The 19,649-nt window shown below is 47.3% G+C and overlaps 1 long non-coding RNA gene across 1 annotated transcript; it reads left to right on the top strand.

Annotated features, from left to right (window-relative positions):
• Window positions 1-8,896: 8,896 nt before the first annotated feature.
• On the top strand, window positions 8,897-10,715 carry LOC117050305. The gene is made up of 3 exons (XR_004427074.1): window positions 8,897-9,001; window positions 9,882-9,961; window positions 10,639-10,715. It is a non-coding gene; the product is annotated as an uncharacterized LOC117050305 (long non-coding RNA).
• The last annotated feature ends 8,934 nt before the right edge of the window (window positions 10,716-19,649 follow it).

The raw sequence follows: 19,649 nt of genomic DNA on the forward strand, positions 1-19,649 counted from the left end.
AAGACCTTGGCTTAGGCCTTGGGCTTGTTTCCCTCCCAGCCCCCCAGCCGGGGGAACTAGGGCACATCAGGGTAAATGGGATATGGGGGTGCTCTGCGAGACGTAAGTGTAGCAGGCAGCCTAGCCCGGATGTTGAAGGAGACACACACAACCTCAATCCAACTATACCTTGGAGGCCTGGGACTCCAGGCTCTGTACCTACTCTGGACTTCCTCATTCGCCTCTGCAAATGGAGCAATTCCACTGATGACACCTGGCCCAAAGATGGAAGGGGAAGGAACACTTCTAGATCAATGGCTCCACTGCCCTTGCAGTGCACTCTGTTAACACATGCAGGGGTCCAAATTGGTCCTTCAACAGCAACCAGTCAAAGACCATAGCAGCGCCCGCTAAACAGGAAGAAAAAGTTAACCTGCAAACAAGAAAACATTAAACAATGGGAGAGTAGGGAGGGTGAATCTCCAGAGCCGGCTGCCTGGCTATTGTCGGCTCCACCCCCTATTTATAAATGGGGCTGGCCCCACCTCCCAGCAAAAAACTTGACTACTGAGGCTGGGCGTGAACCTCCAAATTATAACACTGAGAGGCAGGCCAGCCCCCTCTCTACTAGAAAGATCCCTGGGAACTGTAGCACCACACGTGATCCCACAGAGGGCACCCACATTATAATGTGTGAATGTTCATTATTAGAAATTTTTACGTGCACATCTTTTGACCACAGGTTCAGGGTGCTTGGGATAATGCTGCTACCACTAGCGTGTCTCATCTCAGCTGCCTGGTTAAAGTGAGAAGCCAAGATAAGGATGGGGTGAGAGTGTACCTGAAGAAAGGTATGTGCTAAATAACTTGGGCAAAAGAGAGCACCAAAGATTATTGGTGTGTGTGTGTGTGTGTGTGTGTGTGTGTTTTCATATTATTGCTATCCTTCAGCCTTTCACTTTCCAGATGGACACCAAGTCCCATCAGTCTGAGCAAAGATAATCGATGGATAGGGATGAAGGGAGCTGGAGTACAACATCATATAGGGACTGTCTTAGGACTCAGCTACATTAGTAAAAAAAAAAAAAAAAAAAAGTGTTTTAAATGCGTTATAATACTGTGACACCAAATCGCGCTGCAGAGTTCCGTCTTTCAACCGCGTGCTTTCCCACTTTGAGGTTTACAACACGTTTTCCTGCAACGTTTTTTTTGGCGTGCCTAGATCCAGCCTTAGAATACAGGCCACAGCCTTATATCCACTCTGACCTTTTGTCCACATATTGTCTCTTGGTGGAAATGCCCGGTCTCTCAGGTAGATAATAATATCAGAAGGGCGTAAAAAGAGATGGCTCAGGCCAGTGCCTTGTCTGGTCTAAACATCCTGTTTTCACAATGGCCAACCACAAGCCCACAAGCAGGGGCCTAAGTTCTCAGCAGCCCTCTCCTCCATTGTGAATCCTAGCAACTGGTTGATGCAGCTGTTCTAGGTCTATTTCTTTCTAAAGCCTTGAGAAAGCTTCCTGGTATTTGCCTCACGTCATTTGCCCCGAAGCTCCAATTTGGATTGCGGAGCTCCTTTTTAAAAATGTTATTTTCCTCCCCTCTTTCCTCGCAGGACAAGAGTTCACGACAGCTGGAGTCAAGACTTTTGAGAGGACTGATTTCCAGGATGTTGTTTCTGGCGTGTACCGCAATCTGGTCCTCTCAGCAGCTGGTACATCTTTGACCGATGTTCATCTCTTCTGCCGCCAGGCCTGCAGCCAAGATGCTTGCTGTGATGGCTTTATCTTGAGCCAGATCATACTTGATGGAGGTAACTCTGCTCAGGCTACAGATGCGGAAGGCAAAGCTCATCCTCCCATTTATCCCACTTAATGAGAACATTTTTAAACAAACAAACAAACAAAACAAAGCAGAAATGGTCGGTCTTGTTGATCTCATCTCAAATAGGAGCCGCGTTTTAAAGGTTTAAGTGATTAATTTTCACTCACGGCAACTTGTATTTATTAAATGTTATTAAATGATGGAAGTTTGGCATGCAATCAACCTTTTTTCAGCTGTGTAAAGGGTCTCCTGGTTATTGGAACAGAAGGAATTATAGGGGAAATAAAGGAACCGTCCGCGATCCCAGCAGAGTCTGATATTTATTTACTTGGATAATTTTTATACTTGCTCCCGGGCAAGATAAGCACCAGGCTCCAAGAGCAGCAGTTTGCTGTGATGTATAAACAGGACCTTTCTCCAAGACTAGGCCGCTGGTGTCAAAATAACAGTACATTGGTACCTCTGGTTGTGAACAGGATCCGTTCCAGAGCCCCGTTTGCAACCTGAAAGGTCTGCAACCTGAAGTGCCGCGTCTGCGCATGTGCGCGGCGTGATTCGGTGCTTCTGCGCATGATGTCATTTTGCATGTCTGCGCATGCGCGAATTGCCGAACCCGGAAGTAACCCATTCCGGTACTTCCGGGTTTGGTGCGTTCGTATCACATGACGAACGCAGCCTGAAGCAATCGTAACCAGAGGTACGACTGTATAATGGCCAAGGCAAGATTGTTCAACGAGGAGGTGGAGCTGGAAACTTGCAATTCTTTCCTTGGCATCCTACAGGTAGCATCATATGTGGCCTGATGAGCTACCCCGACACATTAATCTGCAATGTTAATAGCTGGGATGCAAGCTTGACACGTGAACAAGGTGATGGCTGCCAAAAAGTAAAGTACAATACTGGGAAGACACAGTATGCATTCAGTTTGGGAGGACAAGTTCTCACAGGGTGTAAGTATGCCAGTTTACCAATGTTATACTGCACTGTTGTTCTTGTTTGCTACTCAGATGTAGGAATGGGCAGTATAAATATCATATATCCTCCTCCCTCTAAAGGACTGACGTCGGAGAGCATTTCCTTCTGTCTTATTCAAGCAGTGTTCATGTATGGCAGGCATGGGGATCCATTTGTAGCTCGAGAGCCACCATCTCTTCCGGGCAACTTTTCAGGGGCCACATAACAGTGTTGTTCAGGACCAGAGGCAAACGACATTGGAGGGATGGATGCAAATTTTGCCTTTGTACATCAGGAGACTTTAGTGTGCCACTCTCTGCCATCCATCCAGGGAAGGAAGAGGCAGCCTCAAGAGTCCAGGGATGTCTTCCAGCAGAAACGCTCAAGGAGGGTGCTAAAAAGGGCCAATGAGGGGTGTGGCTTGTGGGGGAGTCCCAAATGTCACATAGAGAGGCTTCTGGGCCTGAGGTTCCCCACCCGTGTTATATTATTATTTATTAAATTTGTATACTGCCCTATACCCGTAAATTTCAGGGCGGTTCACGACATAAAACCACACTATAAAGATCAATGCAAAGTAGGTACAGTGGAACCTCGGGTTACGTACCGTCCTTCGGGTAATGCGGTCTGCTAACCTGGAAGTAGATGCTCCTGTGTGCTGGCCCCAGGGGTTTGTCCATGAAGCGAGGTCCAAGTCCAGTCCTGGGTCTAGGTGTCCAAAGGAAGTCAGTCTGGCGGGGAGCAAGGCAGGTGCAGGCACGAGGTTGCAGGTCAAGCATACGTTCACAGCTAAGTTGCTCACGCAACTTGGGCTGGGGCTGGCTGGCTTTTATCTGGCCCTATGCTTAGGGCAGCCCCGATCCTCTGGAGACTCGCCTCTCCTCCGGGCCTGGAGGCGAGCACTCCTCCTGTAAGCACTTAGCTCTCTTTGCCTCTCTGCCCTGAGCCTCTGCAGCTCAGGAGAGGCTGGTAGGTTACTGGACCCAGGAGCCGCCTCAGCTTCCTCTGATAAGGCTGGGAGTGGAGCACCTGCAGGCAATGGGTCCTCCCTCCCATCAGGAGCCAGAGCAGACTCCGCTGATGCCTGCACCTAGGGATCCAGCACAGGTGGGGATCCTTCAGGCTCAAGCCCTGGCCCTGGCTCAGCTGGTTCTGCAGGCAGTGAATTCTGTGCAGGCTAGGATCCCTCAGGTTCAACATCTGAGTCTGACTCCCAGGCCATCACATCCTGGTTGCGAACTTTGCCCCGGGATGCGAGCGGAAGTCGCACTCCGGTGGCACAGTGGCAGCGGGAGGCCCCATTGGCGAAAGCGCGCCTCATGTTAAGAATGGTTTCGGGTTAAGAACGTACCTCTGGAACGAATTAAGTTCGTAACCGGAGGTATCACTGTGGTTATTTTACGAAGAAGGGACCAAAGATGTGCAGAAATTGTTTGACCCCTGTGGCAAGCACGAAGATGCAGGTGATAGTTGTGAGCAGAAATGAATAGTGTTTCCTTCCTTCCTTAGCTTCCGAGCCAACAGAAAAAGCCGCCGATTCCTTCTCCAGCTTTCAGCATGTTTATCTATGGAGAGGTAAGAAGTTTGCTGCCCACACCCTCTTTCTTTTTCTGATAGTCTGCAAGGAATATTGCATATGCTTATTCCACTAGAACTTGGTCAACTCGTGGGACCCTCAACAAAATATTGCAGTCTGGGGTGCTCGTGTCCCAGATTCCAGCCATGCCCTTTTCCCAGTGTATGCCATCCCATTCCACATCTCCCCAGGTTTCCCACCCCACCCCAATACTCAACCGGCATTCCTCCACCAGTGAGCATGCTCAGTTCTCATTGGGCTATCAGCTCAGTAACATCTTGGAGGACAATCTTGCCACCAAAGTGTCTCAAACTGATTCCTGTCTCATCTAGATTCCGACATGATGACCCGAGTGAGGTCTGGCTCCTGTGACGGCGCCGTTGCTCCAAATGAGCCACAGCTTTCAGGTATGCCAACGAATACCAAGGGAAATGGATTGTGCGTTTGAGTTAGTGCCAGACTTTTCAAAATAATATATCTCAATCCCAATGTTCTGCTTGGGGTGGGGAGGATTTAACCAGGAGTGGATGAAGTGGGCCCATTTCCCCTGCAAGCACAGAACATATACTAAAATATCAGTGTGCCAATCCACTCTTGACGAGGGACCCAGGTGGCGCTGTGGGTTAAACCACAGAGTCTAGGGCTTGCCGATCAGAAGGTCGGCGGTTCGAATCCCTGCGACGGGGTGAGCTCCTGTTGTTCGGTCCTAGCTCCTGCCCACCTAGCAGTTCGAAAGCACGTCAAAGTGCAAGTAGATAAATAGGGACCGCTCCAGCGGGAAGGTAAACGGCGTTTCCGTGCGCTGCTCTGGTTCTCCAGAAGCGGCTTTGTCATGCTGGCCACATGACCCGGAAGCTGTCTGCGGACAAACGCCGGCTCCCTCGGCCTATAGAGCGAGATGAGCGCCGCAACCCCAGAGTCGGACACGACTGGACCTGATGGTCAGGGGTCCCTTTACCTTTACCTAATCCACTCTTGAGAACCAGAGAATGACAAACTCACCAGCAGAAAGGGTTTTTTGTTTGTTATTGTAATGTTGAAAATGTCGTTTATGAAGATTGGACAGTGAAATTGATGGAATATGCAGAACTGGACAAAATGACGGGAAGAAGCCGGGAACAGCGGGGCCAGAAATTCATCAAAGACTGGTTAAAGTTTACGAACTATTTGACAAACAATTTGCAGTTGAATACGCTAATAGGACTTCAAGAAGCTTTGTAGTTAATGTGTAGAAATATTATTGTAACTATGGTAGTTAGAGTGAGTAAGAGATTTATGATAATGTAAGCAATGGTAGATTAAAGAAGTATAATATTAAGATATAATTCTGAATGCCATGTGGAAGGTCTGAGGGAAGTCACGGCTATGTTAGCCAAAACTGAAAAATGTATGTGAATGTATATTTTATTTTTTGTAGTAATTTAGTATTAAAAAAAATATTTTTTAAAAGAAAAAGGAAAAAAAAAGAAAATGTTGTTTAAGGAGGAAAAGAATAAAAATATTTAAAATTAAATACAACTTCCGTCAGCCCTGACCAGCTGCATTAAAGCATCTCTTCTGTTTTTTCTCTTTGGTCTGATTAGCTTCTACAAGGGAACTCTTTTCTCTGATGGAAAGCAGCCAAATCCTGATTGACCACAACCGTTCCCTACCTTCCCAAGAGTACTGGCTCTTCAAGCCCAGATATTCAGCGGAGCAGGCTCTTCTCTGGTGTCTTGCACGTAAGAAATCTTAGATCATGGGGCTAGTCATTTGCAAACAACATATTCACTGGTGGCTGCATGTTTCGGCGAGCGCTTGGGCAATGTACCATTCAACTGCTGCTGTTGCCAGCTGCTGCTCCTTTGCTTCTTAAGAACACAAGAGCCCTGTTGGATCCGGACAATGGCCCACCTTGTCCAGCCTCCTGTTCTCACAGTGGCCGTCTAGATGCCTGCAGGAAGCCCTCAAGCATAACCCGAGTGCAGCAGAGCTTTTCTCCACCTGTGATTTCTCCACCTGTGACACTGAGGTCCAGCTCCGAGGGCCTTCTGGAGGTTCCCTCACTGTGAGAAGTGAGGTTACAGGGATCCAGGCAGAGGGCCTTCTCGGTGGTGGCACCCACCCTGTGGAACACACTCCCTTCAAGATGTCAAGATGACTTTTAGAAGGCATCTGAAGGCAGCCCTGTTTAGGGAAGTTTTTAATGTTTGATGTTTTATCGTGTTTTTAATATTCTGTGGCTGGGGAGGCCCGGCCAGATGGGTGGGGTATAAGTCATAAATTATTACTGATAATTTTACGATTCCTTCCAATACTGCTTCCAGCTGTGGAGGTAGAAAATAGCCATTGTGGAAATTTTGAGAGTTGAATTTCGAAAGGTGCTTTCTTTTGGCCCAAAAATAGAGAAGAAGAAGTTTTCTCTCCCTGGTTGGGTATGGGAGAAGGAAAAGCAGCAAGAGATTGAATTTGGGAGGAGGGAACTTACTGAGAATTTGGGACTTCTACATTATGAGATAGTAAGATTCAGTGGGAATGAGGAATAGGGGAGTTGTAGCAAAAGTGGAGCATAGGATGTCCAAGAGCTGTGTCCCATTTTAGCCACGCTCAGAGTAGACCCATTGAAATTAATGGACACGACTAGCTTGGGTCCATTTATTTCAGTGGTTCTGCTCTCAGTACAACCTACTGAGGGTTCCTTATCTCTTCTAGGTTGTGTAGAAGATGAGTTCTGCCAGTTGGCGGACATGCGCAATGACACAACTGGAACGCACTTCCCCTGCATCCTCTATCCAGCAGCCCAATTTTGTGACAATTTCATTAACAACGTCCCTGAGAACTGCAACACCGTGTTGCCTCGGAAGCCGCACCTTTTGTATCAGAAGACAGGTGAGTTAAAAGTGGGTGTCTCTTTCAAATTCACGCCGTACCCTCTGTGTGAGTGAACCGGCGCCTTACCTTTCAAAAAAAGGTATCGCAGCGGAGGAACGAATCTTACGAATAGTAAGGAATTGTGTCTAGCAAAGGATCTGAGGGTGAAGCTGTAGGCAGCTGCTGAGCTGGAAGCAGGAGCCTAGGAGGTCAGGCCCAAGGGTCAGAGCCAGGAAGAAAAGCTAAGCGTAAGAATGTCATGGACTGGTTGGACACAGAGGAATGGTGGGAGGAACTAGCTGGAGAACCCCCAAGGGAAAAAGGCTCAGAGCTCGAGGACTGGTGGTGGGATGACAATGAGTGGTCAGAGGGAGAAGACTGGGAAGTGGAGATGTTGGAAGCTGAGGAGGTCACAGGGCTTAGTGAGCTGGGAGAGTCTGTGGCAGAGAGAAGTTCAGAATTAGAGGCAGAAGCAGGGGAGAAAGGAGGCCAGGAGGCAGAGATGAAACCAGCTGGTGAAGAGGCAGAGGTGTAGCAAGCCCAAGTGGTACCCGGTGTGGATTTTTTTTGTTCCCCCCCATCCGCTCACGCCCCTTCAAGTCACAGTGAGCATTTTGCGTTCCCCCACAATGCTTTGCGGCACCTCATTTGCATGTGCAAAATGCTCACTGTGACTTGAAGGGGTGTGGGCAGATGGTACCCCAGGTCCAGTTGGACTGAGTAAAGCAAGCACAGCTAATGCTTTTGCAGTGCTGTGGTGAGTCCTAAGCCCAAAGCTACTGGATTTGCTCTGGCTTGTGCTTGAGGCTCTAGGTGGAGGTGCCAAATGTCACCCCCTGAAGATGGCACCTTTGTGCTCCCTGAGAGGGCAGTGCCCTGGTGAAATGTGCCAGGCTGCTGGGTGGAGCCCTGGCAGGGCAGGGCAGAGCTGTGCTTCTGTGGCTCTTCCCAGCAGGAAGGAAAAAGCAAAGTATGTGCTGTGTAAGCCAGCTGCTGCACTGAGCAACTTAGGAGTTGTGGGGTGGGCATGCTGAGAGTCACCACCCCTCCCCTGGAACCCGGGGCAGCTCCCCTGCCCCCACTAGCGATGCCCCTGTGAAGAGGCAAGGGTGTCTCCCCCTCCTGCTGCAACAAGCTTCCCTCCACCCTTGTCTCCCAGAACCAGGCAAGGCATAAAGTGGGAGGAGCAAAAACAGACACACGGGTTCAGTCTCTGGTTTCTTGAAAAAAAAACTCTGGAGAGGAGGAGACATGGACAGCTGTGGGGAAGCAGCGACCTCTAGTCTCGGCAGTTGTTTCATGGGGGCAAGACCTACCAGAGATGAGTTACTGTGCCCATTAGGCCTGACATTCCTGTGAAGATCCTGTTTTACTATTAAAGAGTTAACTCCAACTTGCTTGGTGTGATTTATTGCTAGTTTGCTCCTGTCACAGAACACGCTGAAGCCGGAAAAGACTTTTGCTGCCCAGGGAAGTCCTAGCCTAAAGCGAAAGCTTTCTTGTTGCGGAAAATCAGTGGTCACAACATGGCTCCGGCCTGTTCGTATCCCCCTAGTTGTGTGTGGGACACAACCCCTACAATGACTCCAACCCCTGTAGCATAATGCAAGTACCTGCTCAAAGAGACCAGTGGGAACTGGAACAGGCTTCAAACTAGGATCTTTCAATATTTCTTAAAATTGTTAATGTTGTTGTTTGTTTTGCAGTCTCTCTCAAAGGCGCCATAAAGAACTTTTACACCCGCATCCCATTCCGTAGAGTATCGGGGATCTCTGTGAGCAACAAGATGGATGTGTCTGGAAGAACTGTATCAAACGGGTATGCTTGCTTCATCTTTGCTTTGGAATGAGAGGCTCTTTGCAACTTCCTCTGAGCAATTTAAGATTTGTCCTGTATAGGCAGGAGGCTAAAATCAGAGGACTAGACAGGCCTCAGAGCCTCTCTCTGTGCTGCAGTATTAACTGCATCTTCCGTAAATTAACCGCATCTTCTAGACCACAGATGGATTACTCTGTTCCCACTCCATGTCAGTTTTACATGTGCTTATTCATAAATTTCTTCCATCCCGTTTGAGATTAAGGTCACCCAGTTCACTTCGTGGCTGAGTGGGGACTCGAACTCTGGTCTCCCAGGTCCTAGTTCAGCAAACATTTTCAGCAGGGGGCCGTTCCACTGTCCCTCAGACCTTGTGGGGGGCAGGACTATATTTTGGGAAAAAATATATGAAAGAATTCCTATGCCCCACAAATAACCCAGAGATGCATTTTAAGTAAAAGGACACATTCTACTCATGTAAAAACACGCTGATTCCTGGACTGTCTGCGGGCTGCATTTAGAAGGCAATTGGGCCGCATCCGGCCCCTGGGCCTTAGTTTGGGGACCTCTGTCCTAGTCCAACACGCTAACCATTATGTAGCCAGTGCAGACTTCTGAGCACTGGAATGATGTGCTGGAGATTGTCTATCCCCAACCAACAGTCCAGCTGCAGTTCAGTTTTCATCGCTCAAGCTCAAAGTGACATCCTGTCACCCCTTAGGCATCCTATGTGCCTCTTTTCCTTAGAGTAAGGCCCACTGGACACAGTAAATATACATTGGACCATGCTGTTAGTCAAGTACAGAAGTGAACCATGGCTCACAACTTAGTTGTGAAATGATCTCAGTTTTTGTGTTTCAAATACTTTCTGTCTTCCCTGCAGGTTTTTCGACTGTGAGCATCTCTGCGACGCTGATCCTTGTTGCTTGGGCTTTGGACTTTTAAATGCTTCCCAAGGAACAGGTGTGTGTGTGTGTGTGTGTGTGTCTCCCTGCAAACCTATAAGTGGTGGGTTGTCTTATATCACAGGGAAAATAAAAGATGATCTGGCCATCTTGTGTGGGATTCCCCAGCAAACTGACAACTACCCCTTCCCTCACAACAGAAGCTGAGCTGCAAACTGCTTTCTTTCCCAAGTGACAAAACCTTCTGAGCTTGCCACACCAGCTCAGCCAATCAGAGCCAGATGCTTTTCTGCCACAAGTGCCGCATAATGCAGATTTATTTACATGTGTGTCCTCCCACATCTGAAAGACACAGAGGGAGGCAGTAAATTTGAAATAAGCTAATAAAACATCCCTTTGAAATAGTCAGTATTTCACTATTGCTAACCCATTATTTTTTTCTGAACTTGGATTTCTGGTCCTCCTCCCAAAACAGCAGGAGCCAGCACAATGAGTCCTTTAAGCAAAATGAAGCCTTCTCCCTTCCATTCTTGTGCCTCTGTGCACCCTCAAATCAGCTCTGGGGAGGTCAGGACAACCCCCCAGAACAGCAAGTGGTGGGAGGAGATAGGAGATCGTTCCGCCTGCTAGGCAGAAATGCTTGCACTGACGGAACAATTGTAAGAACGCAACATTGAATTCCACCCAACTGTAAAAAAGGGGGCCACCAAAAATGTATATTCCTTCCCCTTGCAGGCGGCAAGGTCTTATGCTTGGTTGTGAACAGTTTGGGAATCCAAACATGCAGTGAAGAACTAAGAAGTGACTGGCAGCTTTCAGATTGCGCAGAAACAGAAACCAGGGTCCATCCCTTTGGTTGGTATCAAAGAACAGGTGAGTCGCAGCACGAACGCTGTAATATTTTATATATACAGTCAAACCTTGGTTGTCGAACGTAATCCATTCTGGAAGCCAGTTCGGCTTCTGAAATGTTTGACAACCAAGGTGCGGCTTCCGGTTGGTTGCAGGAGCTTCCTGCCCTCAGCGGAAGCCGTGTCGGACGTTCGGCTTCCGAAAAACGTTCGAAAACTGGAGCATTTAATTCCGGGTTTTTGGCGTCCGGGAGCCGAAAGGTTCCAAAATGGAGGCGTTCGGGACCCGAGGTTTGACTGTAATATTATGTAACAAGGTATATGCCGTGTTAGGGGTGGGGTGTCATGTTCCTTCCGGGGTAGTTTGCCCCCCCCCATTTGATCCCCACCCTGCACTCAGCTCTCACCTGTGGCTCCTAGAAGCTGTCAGCATGCGACAGCGGCCACGCCCTGGAAAATGGCTTCGGCTGGCTGGCTAAACCAGGTGAGGGTAGCTAAAACCTTTGGCGAGTTAGAGACTTCCGCTGCATGCGAAGACAGGCTCTGGCGAATTGAGAGGAGTGAACCCTACACAAGTCTGGATTGGAGTCCCTTAGGTGGTTGGATGGTGACTGGTATGCCTCCTTTCTTAAGAATGGATAGGTTTCCTTAAGAATGGATAGGTTTGATCTTCTTGCAGTCCATGGGACTCTTGAGAGTCCCATGGACTGCAAGAAGATCAAACCTATCCATTCTTAAGGAAATCAGGCCTGAGTCCTCACTGGAAGGACAGATCCTGAAGTTGAGGCTCCAGTACTTTGGCCACCTCATGAGAAGAGAAGACTCCCTGGAAAAGACCCTGATGTTGGGAAAGATGGAGGGCACAAGGAGAAGGGGATGACAGAGGATGAGATGGTTGGACAGTGTCCTCGAAGCTACTAACATGAGTTTGGCCAAAATGCGAGAGGCAGTGAAGGATAGGCGTGCCTGGCATGCTCTGGTCCATGGGGTCACGAAGAGTCGGACATGACTGAACAACAACAACAACAACATGCCTCCTTCTGGCAACTCCTGCAGCCAAGCTGGTGCCAAACGTATTGGTCTGCTTTCCTTTGGACCACATCAGTGAGGCCGAGATGGGGGTCTTGTCATCTGGGAAGCCCATGACCTCTGTGTTCACTCCTGGAGGTGCACTTCATTGTCTCCCGAGACAAATGGATGCCAACAAGAAGTGTGTGTGTATAAACATAAATTAACCTTCTCCAACATGATGCCATTCCAGTTTTTTGGGCTACAGCTTCCATCATCCCTGACCATTGACTGTGCTGGCTGAGGTTGTTGGTCAAAACATATGGAAGGAACTAAGTTGGAGAAGGCTGCACAAAAACACTCCCTGCCCCGCCACCAAAAATGTTAGAGATTTCAGAGTTGCCTACGTGCAGAAATGCAGCTGTTATCTCCAAGCAATTAAGCAATTAACTAGTTGGCAGAAAGCCCAGATCTGCTCTCTCTCAGACCCTTAGCAACGACCTGTGATTGGTCAATGAGTTCCTGATAAGGTGAGCTCTGTGTAAGAGTGTGTGTGGTTAGAGTGGTTAGTGTGTGGAGAAAGTGGTCAGTGTAGAGAGAGAGAGACAGAGAGGAAAGATTTTATGTTTTGTTTCTTTTATTCTGTAAAGTCTGTAAATAGTAACTTATGGATGCTAGTTGCTTCAATCAATAAATACTGTATATAGTTATCCAGTGAGTTGCTGAGTTCCTGCGTTGAGCTGTCTAGTCAATTTCACAACAGCCAGAAGCTTCCAGAAAAGTCTGCGTCTAACTCTGCGGTGTCTAGGAATACGTTATACTCCTGACACTAAATCTTAAGAAAAAAAACACCCAACCTGAAAATAGCTTCCATTTAATTGCACCAGGAATTCAATGAGATGAGCCACCTCATCCAGCTTTCGAGTGTAGCCAGCCCTGCCCATTTCTGCATCAAAAGATTTCATTCATATTGTCTCATGCACATCTGTAAGCGATTATTTGTTTAACGCAGAGACAGCAAAGCTTCCCTTTGTATAGCTTAATATCCCAAAGGCGTAGGCAATCTGGAATGTAAAGAAGTTTAATTTTTTTTTGTAGCTGAACTCCACTGAACTTTTGGGCCTTTTTATAGAGTAGGGCAGATAATTAGAAAGAACCCAGCTCGCAGATGATGGCTTTTTCTGTAGGCACCCATATTTCAGCCTAAAAGAGTGTTTATATTTTATTCATCTTCTCGCTGACCCTTAAACTATATTGAGCAGCGAAGCTCTGTTCTCTATAACTAGCTGACCACATTGGCATCCTGTACGGGTGGGTGGAGTTTCTTGAGATTTCCTTTCAAGCAAAGCTGGCTTTTGTTTACTCAAAGAAATGGAATCAGAAATGGAAAATGTTGCCTATTTATGTATTACTTTTATACCTATGCTATTACCCTGTATGGTTCTTTACAGTACAACACTAGCAAAACAACGACACTCCAGTTATGTCCACACTGTGCATTTGTTGTTGTTGTTTAGTCGTGTCCGACTCTTCGTGACCCCATGGACCAGAGCACGCCAGGCACTCCTGTCTTCCCCTGCCTCCCGCAGTTTGGTCAGGCTCATGTTGGTAGCTTCAAGAACACTGTTCAACCATCTCATCCTCTGTCGTCCCCTTCTCCTTGTGCCCTCCATCTTTCCCAACATCAGGGTCTTTTCTAGGGAGTCTTCTCTTCTCATGAGGTGGCCAAAGTACTGGAGCCTCAACTTCAGGATCTGTCCTTCTAGTGAGCACTCAGGGCTGATTTCTTTAAGGATGGATAAGTTTCATCTTCTTGCAGTCCATGGGACTCTCAGGAGTCTCCTCCAGCACCATAATTCAACTAAGTTTGTTCTTGGTATAAGCTTTCGTGTGCATGCACACTTCCACATGAAAGCTCATACCAAGAACAAACTTAGTTGGTCTCTAAGGTGCTACTGGAAGGAATTTTTATTTTATTTTATTTTATTTTATTTTTTGTTTTGACTATGGCAGACCAACACGGCTACCTACCTGTAATCAGATGTGAGCGTTGTCTTGGGGGCGACAACATTAGAAAGGCACTCTGCTCACTTTATTTTTTACCAATAATCGGACAGAAGGACTTTGCCACGTTCCATTGATTTCTGTGCTCCAAGATTATTATTATTATTATTATTATTATTATTATTATTATTATTATCAAATAAAGGCATTTATAATGTTTACTGGGGTTTTTTTCCTCCTCCAACAGCTAAAGTCCCCACCATCTGTCCACCTGTTGTTCTACCCGGAAGGCAAGAAAATGGTAAGGAGAAAACAAGAACGCCAGAAGCATTAATAATGAAGCATCTCTGACCTTCAATCCTTCCTCTTTTCAATATTGCTGGCCCTCCATTTTTATTTGTTTATTTGTTCTGAACCAAAGAATCCTGGTTTTCCCCACAGTCTTCATGAGGTTTAATGCAGCTTTTTCATACAGCCAAAACAACCAAGGGGTTTCCGTTATAAAGAAAGCTTACAACGTTTGGGGATTTTCAGCTTAGGGAAGGAGAAAAAAAAGATGAGCTGGGTGAAGAGGAAGCATGATAAGAGATGGCTAAAAGTATGGCTAAAAATGGACATAAATCTGATAGCAGGAATCACAAGACAGAGAAACCAGTAGGAGAACACTTCAATCTCCCAGGACATTCTATAAAAGATCTCAAAGTAGCTGTCTTAATACAAAGGAATTTCAGAAATAGACTGGAAAGAGAAGTGGCTGAATTGCAACTAATCACCAAACTTAAAACCATGGAGAAACCTGGTCTGAACAAAGACATTGGATTCTTATCTCATTATACATAACAAAGCTACCTTTAGCCATCTCACCCCTTGCCTTTCCCTGCAAGACTAATTGCAGCCGTTAAGAGTCGTCAACAGGTTTTCCACACCTATCTGCTGATCACCCATTCCCACCACCCTTCTGAGTAATACCCCTCCCCACTCTCTCACTATATTTAAGGATCTGGTGACTTCTGTTTCAGTGTATCTGAAGAAGTGTGCATGCACACGAAAGCTCATACCAAGAACAAACTCAGTTGGTCTCTAAGGTGCTACTGGAAAGAATTTTTTATTTTATTTTGTTTCGGCTAAAAGTAGGTATTGTATGGGAAAAGTGGTCAAAGAGACTCTTGTCCATTCTTCCATAATACTACAACCCAGTAAGCTCATACCAAGAACATACTTAGTTGGTCTCTAAGGTGCTACTGGAAGGAATTTATTTTTTATTTTGTTTTTACTGCAACCCAGTGAGGCTGATTGTTGACAGTTTCAGGACAGGTAAAAGGGGATAGGTCTTCACATGTGGTTCCATAGTTAAACTATAGAATTCACGCTTGCAAGTTGTAGTGACGGCCGCCATCTTGGATAGTTTTAACAGGGAAGTAGACAAATTCGGGGAGGACAAGGCCTTCAGCTGTTGCCAGCCATGGTGGCTATGTACTATACCAGGGGTGGCCAACTCCCAAGAGACTGCGGTCTACTCACAGTCCGCAGTCTCTTGGGAGGTGGGACTTTGGCAGACCATCCAAGTGTCCCTATTTCCCAGGGACGTCCCTGATATAGAGAAGCCATCCCAGTTTCTGGTTTGATCCCGGAATGTCCCACTTTCCCTTAGAACATCCCTATTTCCATTGGAGAAATGTTGGAGGGTATGGAGTTATCCACCCCCCAAGCCGTCTGAAGGCAATACTGTACAGTCGTACCTCGGTTCTCGAATGCCCCACAACCCGTACATTTTGGCTCCCGAACGATCAAAAACCGGGAGTGAGTGTTCCAGTTTTTAAACGTTCTTTTGGAAGCCGAACGTCCGATGGGGCTTCCACAGCTTCTGAATGCCTATCAGAAGCTGCACTTTGGAAGTCGAACGTTTCGGAAGTCGAACTGACTTCTGCAACGGATTCCGTTCGACTTCCAAGGTACAACTGTATATGGAAGGGGTTTTTAAAAAGTTTTTTGATGTTTTTATGTATGTTGGAGCTGCCCAGAGTGCCTGGGGCAACCCAGTAGGATGTGTTGGGTATAAATAGTAAAATTATCATTAAAGAATGGGATGCCCCTATTTTCATTGGAGAAGAGTTGGAGGGTATGCTTTGGTTTGCTCTAGGAGGGCTCGCTCTCTCTCTTCATGGTTTTTATGAGGTACTTCACTTTCAAGCCAGAATAGGCCACCTCTCATCTCTGGCACACTAATTTGGGCTCTCTGGGAACTCGACTGAAGTTTTCCTTAGACCCCAGAGGGGGGACTTGCGGTGCTCCAGTTGTGAACAGACTAGAACTCCCACCATCTCTCACTTTGGCCACGTTGGCTGTGGCTGATGGGAGCTGGAGTCTGACAAGATCTGGAGTGCTATCCCTACTTTAGAAACCCCTTTCGAAGCGTGCTGCAAAGTAATTCAGATGAGATTGTTCAGGTATATAACCTCAAATAGGCCACGGGTATGCGGCCTCACTGGGCTTGTAAGTACCCATTTTGGAGAGGGAGGCTGTGCCCTATTTATAAGCAGCCTATTTTAAAATGGAGATAAACATCTGGTGCTCTCGCTTTCCCCCGCGTCCGATGCCCTGTGCCACAACAGGCACCACCCAAGGAATGCAGAAGGCTTCCATTTCACATCTGATAGCTTCTCCGTGCCATGAAATAACAGCTTTGTGTGCAGAGAAAAGTAGTACTCCCAGGGGCAAGATTATAGTTATTATACAAGAAGAGTTTTGTGGGTGTGGGTGTGCGGGGGGGATAGCACATGGTGTGTTCTGTCCTTTCCACCTAGACTGACTGGCAAAAACATGTGTGCAGGGCGCCTTCTTGAAATAAATGTAATTCGGTGTGAATTTCTCCTAAATAAGGGGGGGGGGGGAAACATCCCACACATTTTGAATGGCACACAATCCTTTGTGCAGCATGGAAAAGTACCTTTCGGAGTATTCAGAAAGCACTGGCATTTCCAGATTTTGGGAATGATGATTTCACACTGAAGTCCTGCATAGACACTTACCTGGGAGTAAGTCCCATATAACCCATGACCCAACCCCGCCGTGCTCTTGATACACTTCCTGCATTCCAGCGCAAATAACATATGGAAAGCAGAAACCACCTTCACGGAATGCCTGTAATTTAACAATAAAAGTTACAGGCATCGTTGGATGCTGGAGGCTACAATTATGCGACGAAAGCAGCTACTGAAATGTGGTCGGGTTGGCACAGTCTGGTTTGAGTAGAATAGGGAAATTTCTCAGCGACATGGAAGCTGTGTAGAGCTGAGGCACCTGCAGGGATGCTGTAGAAAGTCTCTTCATCATGGTCATTTCAGGCACTAACCAATTGACCTGGGGTAGGATGGAGTCCCACCCAGAGGACAAAGCAATGGCAGGAAGTTAAAGACATAGGAAGAGCCTTTTGGGTCAGGCCAATGGCCCATTTAGTTCGGCATCCTGTTCTCACTGCGGCCAACCAGATGCCTGTGCGAAACCAGCAAGCAGGATCTGAGCATGGGAGATCACTCTCCCCTCCTGTGGTTTCCAGCAACTGGTATTTCGAAGCATTGCTGCATCCAGTCGTGGACGCAGAACAGAGCCACCTTGGCTAGTGGCCATCAATAGATAGTCCTATCCCCTTTTAAAGCCATCTAAGTTGGTGGCCATCACTGCCTCCTGTGGGAGAGAGTTCCGTAGTCTAACAATGAGCTGTGCGAAGAAGTACTTTTTAAAATCTGTCCTGAATCTTCCAAGTTACCTTAGGCTTTTTTCTTTCTCTCTCTCTCTCTCTCTCTCTCCAAGCCACTGTGGTTGTAAATTTCTCTGTATGGCCTTGCAGTGATGCCACACTGCATTAGATGGCTGCTGATGGCGTTAGATTAGATGGCGTTTCCGTGCGCTGCTCTGGTTCACCAGAAGCGGCTTAGTCATGCTGGCCACATGACCCGGATGCTGTACGCTGGTTCCTTTGGCCAGTAAATCAAGATGAGCGCAGAAACCCCTGAGTCGTCCGGGACTGGACCTAATGGTCAGGGGTCCCTTTACCTTTACCTTTACTGCCATGTCGGAACATTTAAGACAATGGCCTGGTTCACAAGGCACAGGTATCCATGCTATGGATTACTGGGGAGTTAATAGGCAGGCTTATAAAGGATCTTGGGGCCACTTCTCTTCAGTCCTTTTCGCTCCCACACTCCAAACCAAGGCTTGGGGTTAAGCTCTCTCCTGTAACCATGAGCTGAAGAATCAGGGTTTGAACAACACGACTGGTTTGGCTTAGGTGAGTGTCATATGGCAGTCATTAGTATGCTATGGAGAAGGATTCAGACTCTCTTCCCATTATTCTACTGCAGTTCTATTGGTAGGGAGCTTTTGTTGAATTTTCTGTGTGCCCAGACATGCAATACCCTACCTTTAGCATGGCATGGTATTACAGTTCAGTTCAGATAAAGCATTGCCGCTCACTTCCGCTGGTAGCACAATCTGGTTCTGAGTTTGCTGCTAAATGGGACCAGTGGTTGTCTTTAGATCCATACGAAATGTGAATGATACAACTGAGAAGGACTGAATGTGGCCCCCCAAGCCTTTCTGCCTGGGCCCTGAAATGCTCCTCATGCTACACCCCCTCCCCAAGCCATGCGGATGGATGCGTGGGAGCCGGTTGAAGTTAAACCCTTCGAAGATAGAGGTCCTCTGGCTGGGTCGAGACGACATGGGGTCGGGGGGCCAACTCCTATCTCTTGCAGGGGTGCAATTAGTGCCAGCGCCTTCTGTCAGGAGTTTGGGTGTAACCTTTGACGCCTCACTTTCTATGGAGGCGCAGGTTACAGCTACAGCAAAGGTGGCATTTTTCCATCTCCGCCGTATTAGGTTGGCCCCCTACCTCTCTCGCCCTGATCTGGCCACAGTGATCCATGCGACAGTCACCTCCAGACTTGATTATTGTAACTCGCTCTACGTGGGGCTGCCCCTGAAGCTGACCCAGAAACTCCAGCGGGTGCAGAATGCCACATTCATCCAGTGCTATACCAGCTGCACTGGCTCCCGGTGGAGTACAGGGTCAGGTTCAAGGTGCTGGTTTTGACCTTTAAAGCCCTATGCGGCTTAGGACCCTCATACCTAAGGGACCGCCTCTCCTGGTATGTCCCAGGTAGGACCTTAAGGTCCTCAAATAATAATTTGTTGGAGGTCCCGAGCCACAAGGATGCTAGGTTGGCTTCAACTAGGGCCAGGGCCTTCTCAGTACTGGCCCCAACTTGGTGGAACAGTCTGGCACAAGAGACCAGGGCCCTGCGGGATTTGGCATCTTTCCGCAGGGCCTGCAAGACGGAGCTGTTCCACCTAGCCTTTGGGTTGGTTTCAGTTTAACCCTGATGTTTCGTTCTTTTGGGGTGATTGGTGGGCTACTTAAAAATGAGGCTGAAGTTTAGATTTAGTTTTAAATTGTATTTTAATCTGTATTTTAATGAACTGTTTTATGTTTTTATTGTGATTTTATTGGTGTTAGCCACCCTGAGCCCGGTTTGGCGGGGAAGGGCAGGGTATAAATAAAAATTTATTATTATTATTATTATTATTATTATTATTATTATTATTATTATTATTATCCTTCACTGGTTCTGTGTTGCAACTTCCTTGAGTGTTTCTGCCCAGCTGGAATGTGCCCTTCAACTCTGGTTCATTCTTCCTTGGATGGAAGCCAGAGGGGAGTGTGGATGGGTGTAGAAACCGGCTTACAGTACGAAGATTTACATTCATTGTTTCGCCTGCTTTTGCCTCTTGTCCCACTCACCAATGACATGTCCCCACCCTCTCCCCAGGAAGACTCCCCAGGAGGCAATGTAGGAAATGGTTGCCTACTTGTGAGTTGGATTG

Source organism: Lacerta agilis, chromosome 7, assembly GCF_009819535.1.
Source record: "Lacerta agilis isolate rLacAgi1 chromosome 7, rLacAgi1.pri, whole genome shotgun sequence".
Classification (NCBI taxonomy): Eukaryota; Metazoa; Chordata; class Lepidosauria; order Squamata; family Lacertidae; genus Lacerta; species Lacerta agilis.